A 16,004-nucleotide genomic window follows, 5' to 3' on the forward strand; every position below is an offset into this window, starting at 1 on the left:
TACCGGCATGTAGTAGTACATGGGACTTAGTTATATAGCTCTTTAAGGACCCAAAGTCGCAAAACAAAACAGCCTAAACATGAACAAAGAGAGGAGTGGGCTCAAGGAAGGGAAAGCGTAATCTTATCTATGTATGGGAATGTTGTGTTTTCGATATTAATCCGGCTTACATAGCGTTTTCACGACTTCCGAATTCGTCAGACGAGGTTCCTCCCGTATTCATTTTGGGGGCACGCGGTGCAAGGCGCTGGGGGTTGTGGGAAGGTGTGCGGCGAGAACGCTACAAGCCAGGCATTATATAAAGTTACGCCTCGATCACACCGACAGGTAATACATTTTGGTATACCTTAAGTACATTCATGTCCAATGGAACACTGCGTTTGCCTTGCAGCGTTGCAGAGCGTTCATATAAACTGCTTGACATAAATGGTAGCAGAAGGTGAGTGTTGAACCTTTGTTGTACACACATCTAGATGATGCTGCTTGACCATTTTGCCCTATCAATTGAAGGGCTTTATTTGCATGGGAAACACATGTTCACATTGCCAATGCAAGTGAAGTAGATAATAAACATAAGTTAAATAAACAATATCACTGTCGGTGTGATCAAGGCCTTCTGGAGACACCTGAAACCCCACCTCTTCAAAGAATACCTTGGATAGGATAAAGTTATCCTTCTAACCCCCCCCCCCCCCCCTTAAAATATTTAGATGCACTATTGTAAGTGGTTGTTCCACTGGATATTATAAGGTGAATGCACCAATTTGTAAGTCGCTCTGGATAAGAGCGTCTGCTAAATGACTTAAATGTAAAATGTTAAGCTCTGCTCTACGTTATGCCGTTAACCAATCAGGTGAGGAGCAAATGTTTGCTTGAAAATCTTCACTTCATGAAACCGTTCCGCCTGTCATTTGTTCTGGTCAAGCAAAACTAAAAAAGATGGAGGACGGCCAATCATCGCAGTGTCTGGCTTTTCAATTCTATGTTATGTCAATTTGCTAGATATAATACAGAGACAAAATCAGAAGGTAAATGGCATGGAGGAGGATTGTGAGTGAAGAGAGATTTGCACAACAATTAGTGCTGAATGATTACCCTAAATTCAGGTTATTTTTTGTTTTTTAAATAACTAATTGACCAATGTTGGTTCAATTATTTGAATTCCATTTCGTGAATGTTTTTTTTTCTGTGATTTCAATGTGCAAATTGCACAGTTTCTCTTGAGAAATCAGATCCAGCCAAACTGTGCACTGTTGTAGGGAGTTATAGTTTCCAACAGGCCAATATTCTACATAGTTTAAGTGCATAATTTCCTACAATGACCATAATCCATTGCACATCTACATGTCTGGTCAGTGTTTCTTTTAGGCCTGCTATGGAAGAGACAAAATAATGCGTGATGTTGAGGGGATATAGAGAGCACCTGTTACTTCACAAGGTATTTCTACCTGAAAATACCTGCTCAAAGTGATTGATAGTTGGTATTCAGCAGTCATAAACGGTTGCTTTATTTACTTTGAAGAACTACTAAAATAGTTTTTTCCCAGACAACATCGGTAGTAGCTCTAAGGAGATGGGATGATGACTTGGAATGATTTACATTTAAGTCATTTAGCAGACGCTCTTATCCAGAGCGACTTACACATTGGTGCATTCACCTTATGATATCCAGTGGAACAACCACTTTACAATAGTGCATCTAAATCTTTTACGGGGGGGGTTAGAAGGATTACTTTATCCTATCCCAGGTATTCCTTAAAGAGGTGGGGTTTCAGGTGTCTCCGGAAGGTGGTGATTGACTCCGCTGTCCTGGTGTCGTGAGGGAGCTTGTTCCACCATAGGGGTGCCAGAGCAGCGAACAGTTTTGACTGGGCTGAGCGGGAACTGTGCTTCCTCAGAGGTAGGGGGGCCAGCAGGCCAGAGGTGGATGAGCGCAGTGCCCTCGTTTGGGTGTAGGGACTGATCAGAGCCTGAAGGTACGGAGGTGCCGTTCCCCTCACGGCTCCGTAGGCAAGCACCATGGTCTTGTAGCGGATGCGAGCTTCAACTGGAAGCCAGTGGAGAGAGCGGAGGAGCGGGGTGATGTGAGAGAACTTGGGAAGGTTGAACACCAGACGGGCTGCGGCGTTCTGGATGAGTTGTAGGGGTTTAATGGCACAGGGAGCCCAGCCAACAGCGAGTTGCAGTAATCCAGACGGGAGATGACAAGTGCCTGGATTAGGACCTGCGCCGCTTCCTGTGTGAGGCAGGGTCGTACTCTGCGAATGTTGTAGAGCATGAACCTACAGGATCGGGTCACCGCCTTGATGTTAGTGGAGAACGACAGGGTGTTGTCCGGGGTCACGCCAAGGTTCTTAGCACTCTCTGAGGAGGACACAATGGAGTTGTCAACCGTGATGGCGAGATCATGGAACGGGCAGTCCTTCCCCGGGAGGAAAAGCAGCTCCGTCTTGCCGGGGTTCAGCTTGAGGTGGTGATCCGTCATCCACACTGATGTCTGCCAGACATGCAGAGATGCGATTCGCCACCTGGTTATCAGAAAGGGGAAAGGAGAAGATTAATTGAGTGTCGTCTGCATAGCAATGATAGGAGAGACCATGTGAGGATATGACAGAGCCAAGTGACTTGGTGTATAGCGAGAATAGGAGAGGGCCTAGAACAGAGCCCTGGAGGACACCAGTGGTGAGAGCAATAATAATCATCAAATAAAAGTAATGATCATCAAATAAAACTAACAACTGAAATGTTTTATTAAAGTCATGTGAATAAATGATGGTTGATAAGCAGTAATGGGTAGTCACTACCATAATGTGACTTTTGTATTAGTGTTTTTTATTCTGTGTTACAGCATTCAACCTAAATAAAAAATAAATAAAAAATCGAACTGAAACCAAAGCGGACCTCAAAGCACTAATCGCTGGGCACTAACAACAATGTTTGCTTGTGCTGCTAGCTAGCTATGAACATTGATCAACCTAAACCTCAAAATTGTGATCAAAGCTACCATTTATGAATGTATTGACAATTAAATTTTCCCACCAAAGGATAGAAATCACAAGTAACACGCACATTGTAAATGATACACAAAGCATTCATTTTCCATGTATAATGCGACCTAGTGGATTAGGGTATCCTAACATTGATTCTCATATACTGAACAAAAATATGAACGCAACATGTAAAGTGTTGGTCCCATGTTTAATGAGCTGAAATAAAAGATCCCAGGAAACTTCCATACGCACAAAAAGCTTATTTCTCTACAATGTTGTGCAACAATTTGTTTACGTCCCTGTAAATGAGCATGTCTCCTTTGCCAAGATAATTTTATCTGGCGAGTGGCATCCCTAAGTCTAAATATTGCTGTTACATTGTACAACCTTCAATGTTATGTCATAATTATGTACAATTCTGGCAAATTAATTACGGTCTTTGTTAGGAATAAATGGACTTCACACAGTTTGCAATGAGCCAGGCGGCCCAAACTGCTGCATTTTCCCTGACTGCTTGCACGGAACGCAAGAGAAGTGATAGTTTCCCTAGTTATAAGAAATTCATGTTAGCAGGCAATATTAACCTCTTACATCTAGACGTTCCGCTAGCGGAACACCTGCTCCAATATCCAATGATGGGCGTGGCGCGAAATACAAATTCCTCGAAAATCCGAAAACTTCCATTTTTCAAACATATGACTATTTTACAGCATTTTAAAGACAAGACTCTCGTTAATCTAACCACACTGTCCGATTTCAAAAAGGCTTTACAGCGAAAGCAAAACATTAGATTATGTCAGCAGAGTACCCAGCCAGAAATAATCGGACACCCATTTTTCAAGCTAGCATATAATGTCACATAAACCCAAACCACAGCTAAATGCAGCACAAACCTTTGATCTTCATCAGATGACAACCCTAGGACATTATGTTATACAATACATGCATGTTGTGTTCAATCAAGTTCATATTTATATCAAAAACCAGCTTTTTACATTAGCATGTGACTAGCATTCCCACCGAACACTGCCGGTGAATTTACTAAATTACTCACGATAAACGCTCACAAAAAGCATAACAATTATTTTAAGAATTATAGATACAGAACTCCTCTATGCACTCGATATGTCCGATTTTAAAATAGCTTTTCGGTGAAAGCACATTTTGCGATATTCTCAGTAGATAGCCCGGCAACACAGGGCTAGCTATTTAGACACCCAGCAAATTTTGCACTCACCAAAATCAGATTTACTATAAGAAAAATGTTATTACCTTTGCTGTCTTTGTCAGAATGCACTCCCAGGACTTCTACTTCAATAACAAATGTTGGTTTGGTTCAAAATAATCCATAGTTATATCCAAACAGCGGCGTTTTGTTCGTGCGTTCAAGACACTATCCGAAAGGGTAAATAAGGGTGATGAGCATGGCGCAGTTCGTGACCAAAAAAATCTAAATATTCCATTACCGTACTTCGAAGCATGTCAACCACTGTTTAAAATCAATTTTTATGCCATTTTTCTCATAAAAAAGCGATAATATTCCGACCGGGAATCTGCGTTTAGGTAAACAGACGAAAGAAAATAAAGCATTCGGTCGACTCGGGCACGCGCCTAAGCCCATAGTACTCTGATCGGCCACTTGCCAAAAGCGATAATGTGTTTCAGCCAGAGGCTGCCTCGATATCGTTCAACTTTTTTCCCGGTCTCTGAGAGCCTATGGGAGCCGTAGGAAGTGTCATGTTTAGAGCAAAGATCCTCAGTCTTCAATAAAAATGGGATAGGGGGCAGTATTTTCACGGCCGGATAAAAAACGTACCCAATTTAATCTGGTTACTACTCCTGCCCAGAAACTAGAATATGCATATAATTAGTAGATTTGGATAGAAAACACTCTAAAGTTGCTAAAACTGTTTCAATGGTGTCTGTGAGTATAACATAACTCATATGGCAGGCCAAAACCTGAGAAGATTCCATACAGGAAGTGCCCGGTCTGACAATTTGTTGTCCTTCTGTTGCATCTCTATCTAAAATACAGCATCTGTGCTGTACCGTGACATTTTCTAAGGCTTCCATTGGCTCTTAGAAGGCGCCAGAAAGTGGAATGAGAGCTCTGCAGTCTCTGGGCTAAGTACAGCAGTTCTGTTTGTTACTGGCCTGCCTGGGGACAGTGACACTGGAGATGCGCGTCCACGAGACTACTCCATTTTGTTCTTTCAGTCTTTGAATGAATACAACGTCGCCCGGTTGGAACATTGATTTGAAACAGCGTTTGACATGCTTCGAAGTACGGTAATGGAATATTTTGACATTTTTGGTCATGAAATGCGCCCGCGCGTCACCCTTCGGATAGTGACCTCAATGCACGAACAAAACGGAGCTATATCAATATAACTATGGATTATTTCGAACCAAAACAACATTTGTTGTTGAAGTAGAAGTCCCGGGAGTGCATTCTGACGAAGAACAGCAAAGGTAATCCAATTTTTCTTACAGTAATTCTGAGTTTAGTGAGCACCAAACTTGGTGGGTGTCAAATTAGCTAGCCTGTGATGGCCGAGCTATGTACTCAGAATATTGCAAAATGTGCTTTCGCCGAAAAGCTATTTTAAAATCTATAAAGTAGTTCTGTATCTATAATTCTTAAAATAATTGTTTTTTGTGAACGTTTATCGTGAGTGATTTAGTAAATTCACCGGAAGTTTGCGGTGGGTATGCTAGTTCTGAACATCACATGCTAATGTAAAAATCTGTTTTTTGATATAAATATGAACTTGATTGAACAAAACATGCATGTATTGTATAACGTAATGTCCTAGGAGTGTCATCTGATGAAGATCATCAAAGGTTAGTGCTGCATTTAGCTGTGGTTTTGGTTTTTGTGACATGCTTGCTTTGAAAATGGCTTTGTGATTATTTTTGCCAGGGTACTCTCCTGACGTAATCTAATGTTTTGCTTTCGCTGTAAAGCCTTTTTGAAAGCGGACAATGTGGTTAGATTAATGAGAGTCTTATCTTTAAAATGGTGTAAAATAGTTGATTGTTTGAGAAAATTGAATTGTGGTATTTTAGCTGGTTTTGTATTTCGCGCCGTGCATTTCGCGCCGTGTATTTCGCGCCGGAACGGCGTCCTTAACAGGTTAAGCCATACGCAAACAAGACAATGCTCATCCAGAGGCGGGGCTCCTAGTAGCTGGGGACTTTAATGCAGGCAAACTTAAATCCGTCTAATCAAATTTCTACCAGCATGTCACGTGCAACGAGAGGGGAAAAAACTCTAGACCACCTTTACTCCACACACAGAGACGCGTACAAAGCTCTCCCTCACCCTCGATTTGTCAAATCTGACCATAATTCTATCCTCCTGATTCCTGCTTACAAGCAAACACAAAAGCAGGAAGTACCAGTGACTCACTCAATTACGAAAGTGGTCAGATGACGTAGATGCTAAGCTACAGGACTGTTTTGCTAGCACATACTGAATATGTTCCGGGACTCATCCGATGGCATTGAGGTGTCTACCACATCGGTCACAGGCTTTATCAATAAGTGCATCGATGACGTTGTCCCCACAGTGACCGTACTAACATAACCCAACCAGAAGTCATGGATTACAGGCAACATCGGTTAGAGCTGCAGCTTTCAAAGAGCGAACTCTAACCAGGACACTTGTAAGAAATCCCATTATGCCCTCCAGACTAACCATAAATACAGGACTAAGATTGAATCCTACAATGCCGACTAGGTTTGCAAAGGGTCGGAAACTTTCCGTGAGATTTCCATAATTTTTTCCATGGGAAGTTAAGCCCCGGAATATGGGGAATTTTGCTTAAATTCATCAAAGTTAGGTTATAGCAGTGAACCTTTTTTGTGAGAGACACAAGGCAATTCCAGGTCTTGTGGCATAATTTGGTTAAACTATCCCCAATTCAATGGACTTGCAACCCTCTGCCTGCACAGTGCATTCTTCCATCACATGTGCAATGCACTTTTCCATCACATGTATAGCTGATTTTTCAAGATCTTGCACACTAATGAGATGCTATTTGAGCCCACACTGCTACACTGTCGGAGCCAAGGACTACATGCTTTCTGGTAAGGTTTGATTACAATACTGGGTGGGGTGAATATATTTTACATGACATACATGATTATTTGTTTCCTAGTAAATAGTAGCCTACAGCAAAGTGTGTTTTAAATCATTTCTAACATAAGAATTTCTGCTAGTTAGTTTTTGCTACCATGTGGGTTTTAGCTTGCTTGAGCCTGCTAATTGAGTGTTAATTCACCTGTTTCCATTCGTGTTTCATTTTAAAACATTTATCTTACAAAGGAGTTGTTTAATCTAACTGCTTAACTATTTATCTCTACATGGAATTGTTTTGGGGTTTTTTTACTCATTTTTTTTCCTGATCTTTACAGGAAAATACCACGGGCACTATCTGATGTGTAGAGACATTTCACTGCAGCTAATGTAGAAGGAAAAGCTGTGTACATTTGCAAATACTGTGCCAAATCATATGTGAAGAATGCAACAAAGATGCAGAATCATTTGGCCAAGTGCATGAAGTTCCCTCAGCGCTCACAACAAGCAACCTCTGACGAAAGTCCCTCTACTTCTCTTCGAGGTGAAAATTATGAATCAGAAACATTCTCGATAGCAACCGCTCATGGTCCTCCTGGAATCATACGTTTTTATTTACTCAATGGAGGAACTTAGTCAGAGAAATGCTGATGAATGTCTTGCTCGAGCTGTGTATGCAACTGGTTCACCTCTGATGCTCACAGGCAATGTGTATTGGAAGAGATTTCTGAATGTTCTTCGCCCAGCATACACCCCTCCACCCAGACATGCTTTATCTACTCATTTGCTGGATGATGAGTTCAACAGAGTTCAAGTGAAGGTCAAGCAAATCATAGAGAAAGCAGACTGTATTGCAATCATCTCTGATGGGTGGTCGAATGTTCGTGGGCAAGGAATAATTAACTACATCATCTCCACCCCTCAACCAGTATTCAACAAGGGCACAGACACAAGGGACAACAGACACACCGGTCTCTACATTGCAGATGAGCTGAAGGCAGTCGTCAATGACCTTGGACCACAGAAGGTATTTGCACTGGTGACAGACAATGCTGCGAACATGAAGGCTGTTTGGTCTAAAGTGGAGGAGTACTACCATCACATCACACCCATTGGCTGTGCTGCTCATGCATTGAATCTGCTCCTCAAGGACATCATGGCACTGAAAACAATGGATACACTCTACAAGAGAGCCAAGGAAATGGTTAGTTATGTGAAGGGTCATCAAGTTATAGCAGCGATCTACCTCACCAAGCAAAGTGAGAAGAATAAGAGCACCACATTGAAGCTGCCCAGCAACACCCGTTGGGGTGGTGGTGTCATCATGTTTGACAGTCCTGGAGGGGAAGGAGTCTCTCCAAGAAATGGCCATATCACAGTCTGCCGATATGGACAGCCCCATCAAGAGGATCCTCCTGGATGATGTATTTGGGAGAGAGTGTTAAGCAGCCTAAAACTCCTGAAACCTATAGCAGTAGAACATTGCACTGATTGTCATCCTGTCTGTTTATCAGGCTCTGCTTGCAGATATAAGCAAAGAAATCCGTATGCTGGCAAGAGCATCCTGTCTGGTGCGGAGATCAACAAGGCCTATGGTGTCATCACTACCGTGTCTCGCCACCTTGGCCTGAATGAGAGCAAGGTTCTTGGCAGTCTGGCGAAGTACACTTCCAAGCAAGGGCATTGGGATGGAGATGCAATATGGCAGTTGTGCCAATATATCTCATCAGCCACATGGTGGAAGGGACTTTGTGGATCTGAGGCTCTTTCCCTTGTCGCCATCCTCCAAATCCCACCAACATTTATTGTACCTTTATTTAACTAGGCAAGTCAGTTAAGAACAAATTCTTATTTTCAATGACGACCAAGGAACAGTGGGGTAAGTGCCTTGTTCAGGGGCAGAACGACAGATTTTTACCTTGTCTTGCAACCTTTCGGTTACTAGTCCAATGCTCTAACCACTAGGCTACCTGCCGCCCCAACATCAGCTGCCTCCGAGCGCAACTGGTCCTTGTTTGGGAACACACACACACCAAAGCATGCAACCAATACAAGGGTTGGAAAAATAGGTGGCCATCCAGGCAAATTTGAGGCTTTTTGAGCCTGACAACGAGCCATACTCAACAAGGTTGGAAAGTGACAGTGAAGATGAGGCCTCAGAATCTGATGTTAAAGAGGTGGATATTGAGGAGGTCCAGGGAGAAGACATGGAAGCCTGAGAGGAAGACAACCAAGGCTTTAGTTTCTAGACTATCATTTTACCGATGTATGTTGAAAACGTTTTTGGGAGATGCGATGGATCATTCAATATTTCCTTTATTTTGTTGTTCAGTGAAATCATCCAATGTGAAGAGTCAACTCATTTAATTAAAATGTAATTCTTAACTAAATTGTTTTTTTTATTTCTATTGGAAGGATTTAATAATTTGCAATTGTCTACTTAGGATAAGGTTTATGTTTCTGTCTCCATATGATATGGTAAATATATCCAATGCAAAAAACATCTACATTTAAATGGTATTAATATTAATTTGCATGCATTTCCTTGGGAATTAACGGGAATATATGGGAATTAATGGAAATTTTGCACCTCTGAATATTCCCCAAAATGTGCAACCCTAACGCCGGCTCTGACGCTCGTCTGATGTGGCAGGGCTTGCAAACTTTTACGGACTACAAAGGGAAGCCCAGCCGCATGCTGCCCTGTGACATAAGCCTACCAGACGAGATAAATGACTTCTATGCACGCTTCGAGGCAAGCAACACTGAAGCATGCATGAGCACACCAGCTGTTCCGGAAGACTGTGTGATCACGCTCGCTGTAGCCGAGGTAAGAGATTTTAAACAGGTCAACATTCGCAAGGCCGCAGGGCCAGACGGATTATCAGGACGTGTACTCTGAGCATGCACTGACCAACTGGCAAGTGTCTTCACTGACATGTTCAACATGTTTCTGGTCAAATCTGTTATACCTACATGTTTCATGCAGACCACCATAGTCTCTGTGCCCATGAACACCAAGGTAACCTGCCTAAATGACTACCGACCTATAGCACTCACGTCTGTAGCCATGAAGTGCTTTGAAAGGCTGGTCATTGCTCATATCAACACCATCATGCCAGAAAACTTAGACCCACTCCAATTTGCATACCGCCTCAACAGATCCACAGATGATGCAATCTCTATTGCACGCCACACTGCCTTTTCACACCTGGACAAAAGGAATACCTATGAGAATGCTATTTATTGACTACAGCTCAGCGTTCAACACCATAGTGCCCTCAAAGCTCATCAATAAGCTAAGGACCCTGGGACTAAACACCTCCCTCTGCATCGGGACATCCTGAGGGGCCATCCCCAGGGGGTAAGGGTAGGTAACAACACATCTGCCTCGCTGATCCTCAACACGAGGGCCCCTCAGGGTTGCGTGCTCAGCACCCTCCTGTATTCCCTGTTCACTCATGACTGCACGACCAGGCACGACTCCAACACCATGATTAAGTTTGCCGACGACAACAGTGGCCTGATCACCGATAACGATGAGACAGCCTATAGGGAGTATCGTGCCAGGACAACAACCTTTACCTCAATGTGATCAAGGAAAAGGGGCTGTAGTGGAGCAGGTTGGTCCACATCACCAACAAACTATCATGGTCCAAACACACCAAGACAGTAGTGAAGAGGGCACAGCAATGCCTATTCCCCTTCAGGAGACTGAAAAAAAATCTGGCATGGGTCCTCAGATCCTCAAAGTTCTACTTTTTCTGAACTGCATTGTTGGTTAAGGGCTCGTTAGTAAGCATTTCACAGTAAGGTCTACAGCTGTTGTATTCGGCGCATGTGACAAATACAATTTGATTTGATTGCTGACCTATACTTATCTATAACTGGACTAATAACTCGGTAACTAGCAAAGAATGTCAACAAATGTGCACATGCGACTCTGCGCTCTGAACTGATCTGAAAAGTGCATTCACTCTCGGGTTATTGAAAGGCTGCTCATGGGCTAGCCCACCAATAGAATTATACACAGAGTGCAAATTAATGGGGCGAACTCAGTGAAGTTCAGTCTTGAGTCTGCGTAGCCTGGCATTTCTGTTGCACAGCAGTCCTGGAGGAGGTGCGCAGCGCACATGCGCAGTTTAGCGTGAACATTGTTTTCACTGGTTATATGGGATAATCAGCATTCTAAATCACCTTTCCCTTGCACACAAAACTCTGGGGGCCGGAATAGGCTAGTTGATACAATGTTCTAAGTTCGCTAGAGACGGCTTCAGGCCTGATCCAGTTGATTTGATACAATGTTGTACTTCACTAGCAATAGGTCAAGGCAGATGGGCTGTAGAGAGATGAATATGATTGAAAGAAATTGAATTTTAATCCTTTTATTTTCTACTGTTTTTATTTGTCGGGTTTATGTATTTTTACTTTGCTAACAGTGGACGTTATAGGCCAATGGCTGCATTGGCCGTCTGAGTTCCATGCGCTCATTTAAGCTATTTAGCCGCCAATGATCACGGTTTATCAGTGTCCATATGGCAGAGGCTGGTGCTCCTGCAGTTAGTTTAATTTTTACTTTGATTTTTATATAATTGTAATTAAGATTTTCATGATTAACCGTGTGACTGATTTTGAGAAACAAAAACATGATTGAAATGAAACTGTTCCACAACAATGCGCATATGAAAATCATAACTGGCACGCAGATCAGTAGAAATGGTAGGATAAATTGTATGCATTCCCAAACTTGAAACTCATGCACATCCTATGAAGTCTTTATAAAATAATTGCCTCTGTTTTTATTTTCAAGCAAGGTAAGACCTGGCTCATAATATGAAGTAAAACATTCAGGTTTCAAACGATTAACCCTGATGTTTGGGTCTGTGGGACCCATTTTCAATGTTTACTAAAAGAGAAATGATTACAATTAATATATTTTTTTCAACCTGGCCTTGGCTCATTTTCTGTAAAAGAACACATTTTCATTGAGTGCACACTGTGCACCCCCATACACATTTATATTACATATGTTGTGTTCGGGTCCACTGGACCCGAGGGTAATAAAAGTGTGTGTGTGTCAGCAATCTCCTGCAGGCTGCTGATGAGCTGGATAAATATGGATGTAAAAAATTGACATTTTAATGGTCTTCTTGCCCAAGGAGTGAGCCCACCCCGCATGGCTGCCAATGTGATAAGGAAGCAACCAGGGCCTACGTGGATGGTGGTTACTCATGTGCAGGACATGGTGTCTGGGATGAACAGTTCAAAAGAAGACTATCTAGAAAATCAGTCTGCACTGCACTAATTTGGAGGGAAGGTGTGTTTTTGGAGAGAGATGGAAGGAGAAGGACCAAACTCGTTTGCATGCATACTTTGGGGTTCTTATCATTGCTGGTGTTTTCAGATCCAATGGAAATCCACAGAATCCCTGTGGGATGCAGAAACTGGCAGAGAACTTTTCTGTGCAACAATGTCTGGAAAACGTCCACATTATATCCAGGATTATCCGCTTCGATAACCGAGACACCAGACCAGCTCGACGGCAGATAGACAAGCTAGCTGCAATCAAGTCAATGTGAGACGTGGGTGGACCGCCTTCCCCTGTTTTACAACCCGGTGCCCAACGTTACTGTTGAACAGCTTATGCCATTTAGGGGCCGGTCCCCCTTCAGGCAGTACATACCGTCTAAACCTGTGAAATATGGAATCAGGATCTGGGCTGCCTGTGATGCTGCTTCATCATATGCGTGGAACTTTCAAGTATATACGGGTAAGTCAGATGGAGGAGCCCCTAAGAAGAACCAAGGGATGCGGGTTGTCTTGGATGTGACACAAGGACTCCGTGGCCACATCATATGCAATACCTTTTTACTAAGCACAAGCTGGGACAGGAGCTCCACGAGGAAGCTGACGGTGGTAGGAACAGTACAAAAAATCAAGCCCGAGCTCCCACCTCAGGCCTATTAATTCCTCTAAGTTTGTGTTCACAGCTGACATGTCCTACGTGCCAAAGAAAGGCAAAAATGTGACACTCGTGAGTATGCTGCATAGGGGTGGGAGAATATGTGGCCAGGAACATAAAAAAAAAACAGAAATTATAATGCCACAAAAGGAGGGGTGGACAATTTAGACAAGCTGGTAACTGGCTACAGCTGCAAAAGAAGAACCCTACGCTGGCCACTTGTGATATTCTTCCACATCTTGGACATCTCGGTGTACAACGCATTTGTCATCTGGATGGCAGCGAACCCAGATTGGAACAGAGGGAAGATTCAGAGGAGACTGCTCTTTCTTGAGGAGCTGGGCAATGCATTGGTAAGACCTCAAGTCCAGAGGTGGCAACATATCCCAAGCACCCCAGCTTCTGCAGCCATTGTGAGGAGGATGCTGTTGCACCACCCGCCAGACCCACAGAACCAACAACTCCAATACCAGAAGTAAGTGTGATGTTGCATTTGTGTGTGTGGCTGACTCTCCTACCTTGGCCTGCTGTAACTGTGTATGTGTGTACACTACCGTTCAAAAGTTTGGGGTCACTTAGAAATGTCCTTTGTTTTTTTTAAAGAAAAGCTATTTTTTGGTCCATTTTAAAAATAACATCAAATTAATCAGAAGTACATTGAAGACATTGTTAGTGTTGTAAATCACTATTGTAGCTGGAAACAGCTATTTTTTTTATATGGAATTTCTACATAGGCGTACAGAGGGACATAAACAGCAACCATCACTCCTGTGTTCCAGTGGCCAACTACAAGAAGCGTCTGACCTCTGATTGCCAACAAGGGTTTTGCCACCAAGTACTAAGTCATGTTTTGCAGAGGGGTCAAATACTTATTTCCCTCATTAAAATGCAAATCAATTTATAACATTTTTGACATGCGTTTTTCTGGATATTTTTGTTATTCTGTCTCTCACTGTTCAAATAAACCTACCATTAAAATTATAGACGGATCCTTTCTTTGTCAGTGGGCAAACGTACAAAATCAGCAGGGGATCAAATACTTTTTCCCCCCACTGTATTTAATGAAGCTGCCAGTTGAGGACTTGTGAGGCTTCTTTTTCTCAAACTAGACACACTAATGTACTTGTCCTCTTGCTCAGTTGTGCACAGGGACCTCTCACTCCTCTTTCTATTCTGGTTAGAGCCAGTTTGCGCTGTTCTGTGAAGGGAGTAGTACCCAGCGTTGTACGAGATCTTCAGTTTCAGGGCAATTTCTCACATGGAATAGCCTTCCTTTCTCAGAACAAGAATAGACTGAGTTTCAGAAGAAAGTGCTTTGTTTCTGGCCATTTTTGAGCCTGTAATCGAACCCACAAATGCTGATGCTCCAGATACTTAACTAGTCTAAAGAAGGCCAATTTTTTTTATTGCTTTTTTAATCAGAATAACAGTTATCTGTGCTAACATAATTGCAAAAGGGTTTTTAAAATGGTCTTTTTAAAATGATAAACTTGGATTAGCTAACACACCGTGCCATTGGAACACAGGAGTGATGGTTGCTGATCATGGGCCTCTGTACAGCTATGTAGATATTCCATTCAAAATCAGCCATTTCCAGGTACGATAGTCATTTACAACATTAACAGTGTCTACACTCTATTTCTGATCATTTTGATGTTATTTTAATAGACCAAAAAATGTGCTTTTCTTTCAAAAACAAGGAAATTTCTAAGTGACTTTTGAACGGGTGTGTGTGTGTCTGTGTGTGTGTGTGTGAGAGTGAGACGTTAGTAAAATTCCTGAATTAAGTGTTTTCATCATTCTAGATCGCAGCCGGTAGCAACGAAGAAGCACTGCCGTGTGTGTGGACCCAAGAAGGACAGGAAGACACAGTACACATGCATCAAGTGCAAGAAATACATTTGCAACACACAGTAAAACTCTGTCCCTCATGTAGTGTGTAGACTGACCTTAATTTGTGTTCAATGGGGCTCATTTATCATTTCCGTAAAATTTGTCCTTCCAGTTTGTTCAGTTCAAAGCAGTAAACATCAATAGTGATGTAGTGTTTCGTTTATATTTCTTCAAGATAATCATGATTTATTCCACCCATGTCTTGATAATTTTTTTATAAAAAAAACAAATTACGCTTTTAAGTTAAACAATTTAAAGGCAATGCTACCAAATACTAATTGAATGTATGTAAACTTCTGACCCACTGGGAATGTGATGAAAGAAATAAAAGCTGAAATAAATCATTCTCTCTACTATTATTCTGATGTTTCACATTCTTAAAATAAAGTGGTGATACATTTAAACTCAGTTTTTCACAATTTCTGACATTTAATCCTAGCATAAATACCCTGTTTTAGGTCACTAAAACAGAATTTATACTAGGATTAAATGTCAGAAATTGTGAAACTGAGTTTAAATGTATTTGGCTAAGGTGTATGTGAACTTCCGACTTCAACTGTAAGTATTAAGTATTTTTGCTTAACTTGTTATGGCTGTATTGTTTTAAAAACCCAATAATGTTGTGGGTCTATCAGACCCACAAACATTGGGTGAATAACAAAAACATGAACACTACACAGGGGTTAAGTATGTTTTCAAAATGTATATTGCCTCCAGCTCAAATTGTAAAGTGGTGGGTGACGTGCTGATAGCCTGCCTTTTTTAGTTATTTTTTCTCCCAATTTTTTAAATTTGTTTAATTTTTATATATCGTTTAAAAAAAAAACTTGATTTATTGGCCAACAAAAACCCTGATGTGCAGTCTCTTGGGACATTCACTGGGCCCTCTTCATCTGCAGACAGGCTTTCACAGCTTTATATATGAGGACAGACAACGGTTTTCCTCTCTACGGACTAGAACTGGAGAATCTTTTCATAATGTCCTCCCACAACCCGCCCTATCTAACTAGTACTGATGGCTGGAGCAGCAAATCCTTTCAACCTCTTCCATTGCTGTTATCTACAAATTCATTTGGAG

At 42.0% G+C, this 16,004-nt stretch overlaps 1 protein-coding gene across 1 annotated transcript in view; it reads left to right on the plus strand.

The window, feature by feature from the left end:
• LOC106612436 (ATP-binding cassette sub-family F member 3) overlaps positions 1–16,004 on the plus strand; it is a 35,091-nt gene that overhangs the window by 420 nt on the left and 18,667 nt on the right. The gene's annotated exons all lie outside the window — the stretch shown is intronic.

The sequence above is a fragment of the Salmo salar genome, chromosome 09, assembly GCF_965601325.2.
Source record: "Salmo salar chromosome 09, fSalSal1, whole genome shotgun sequence".
Lineage (NCBI taxonomy): Eukaryota > Metazoa > Chordata > Actinopteri > Salmoniformes > Salmonidae > Salmo > Salmo salar.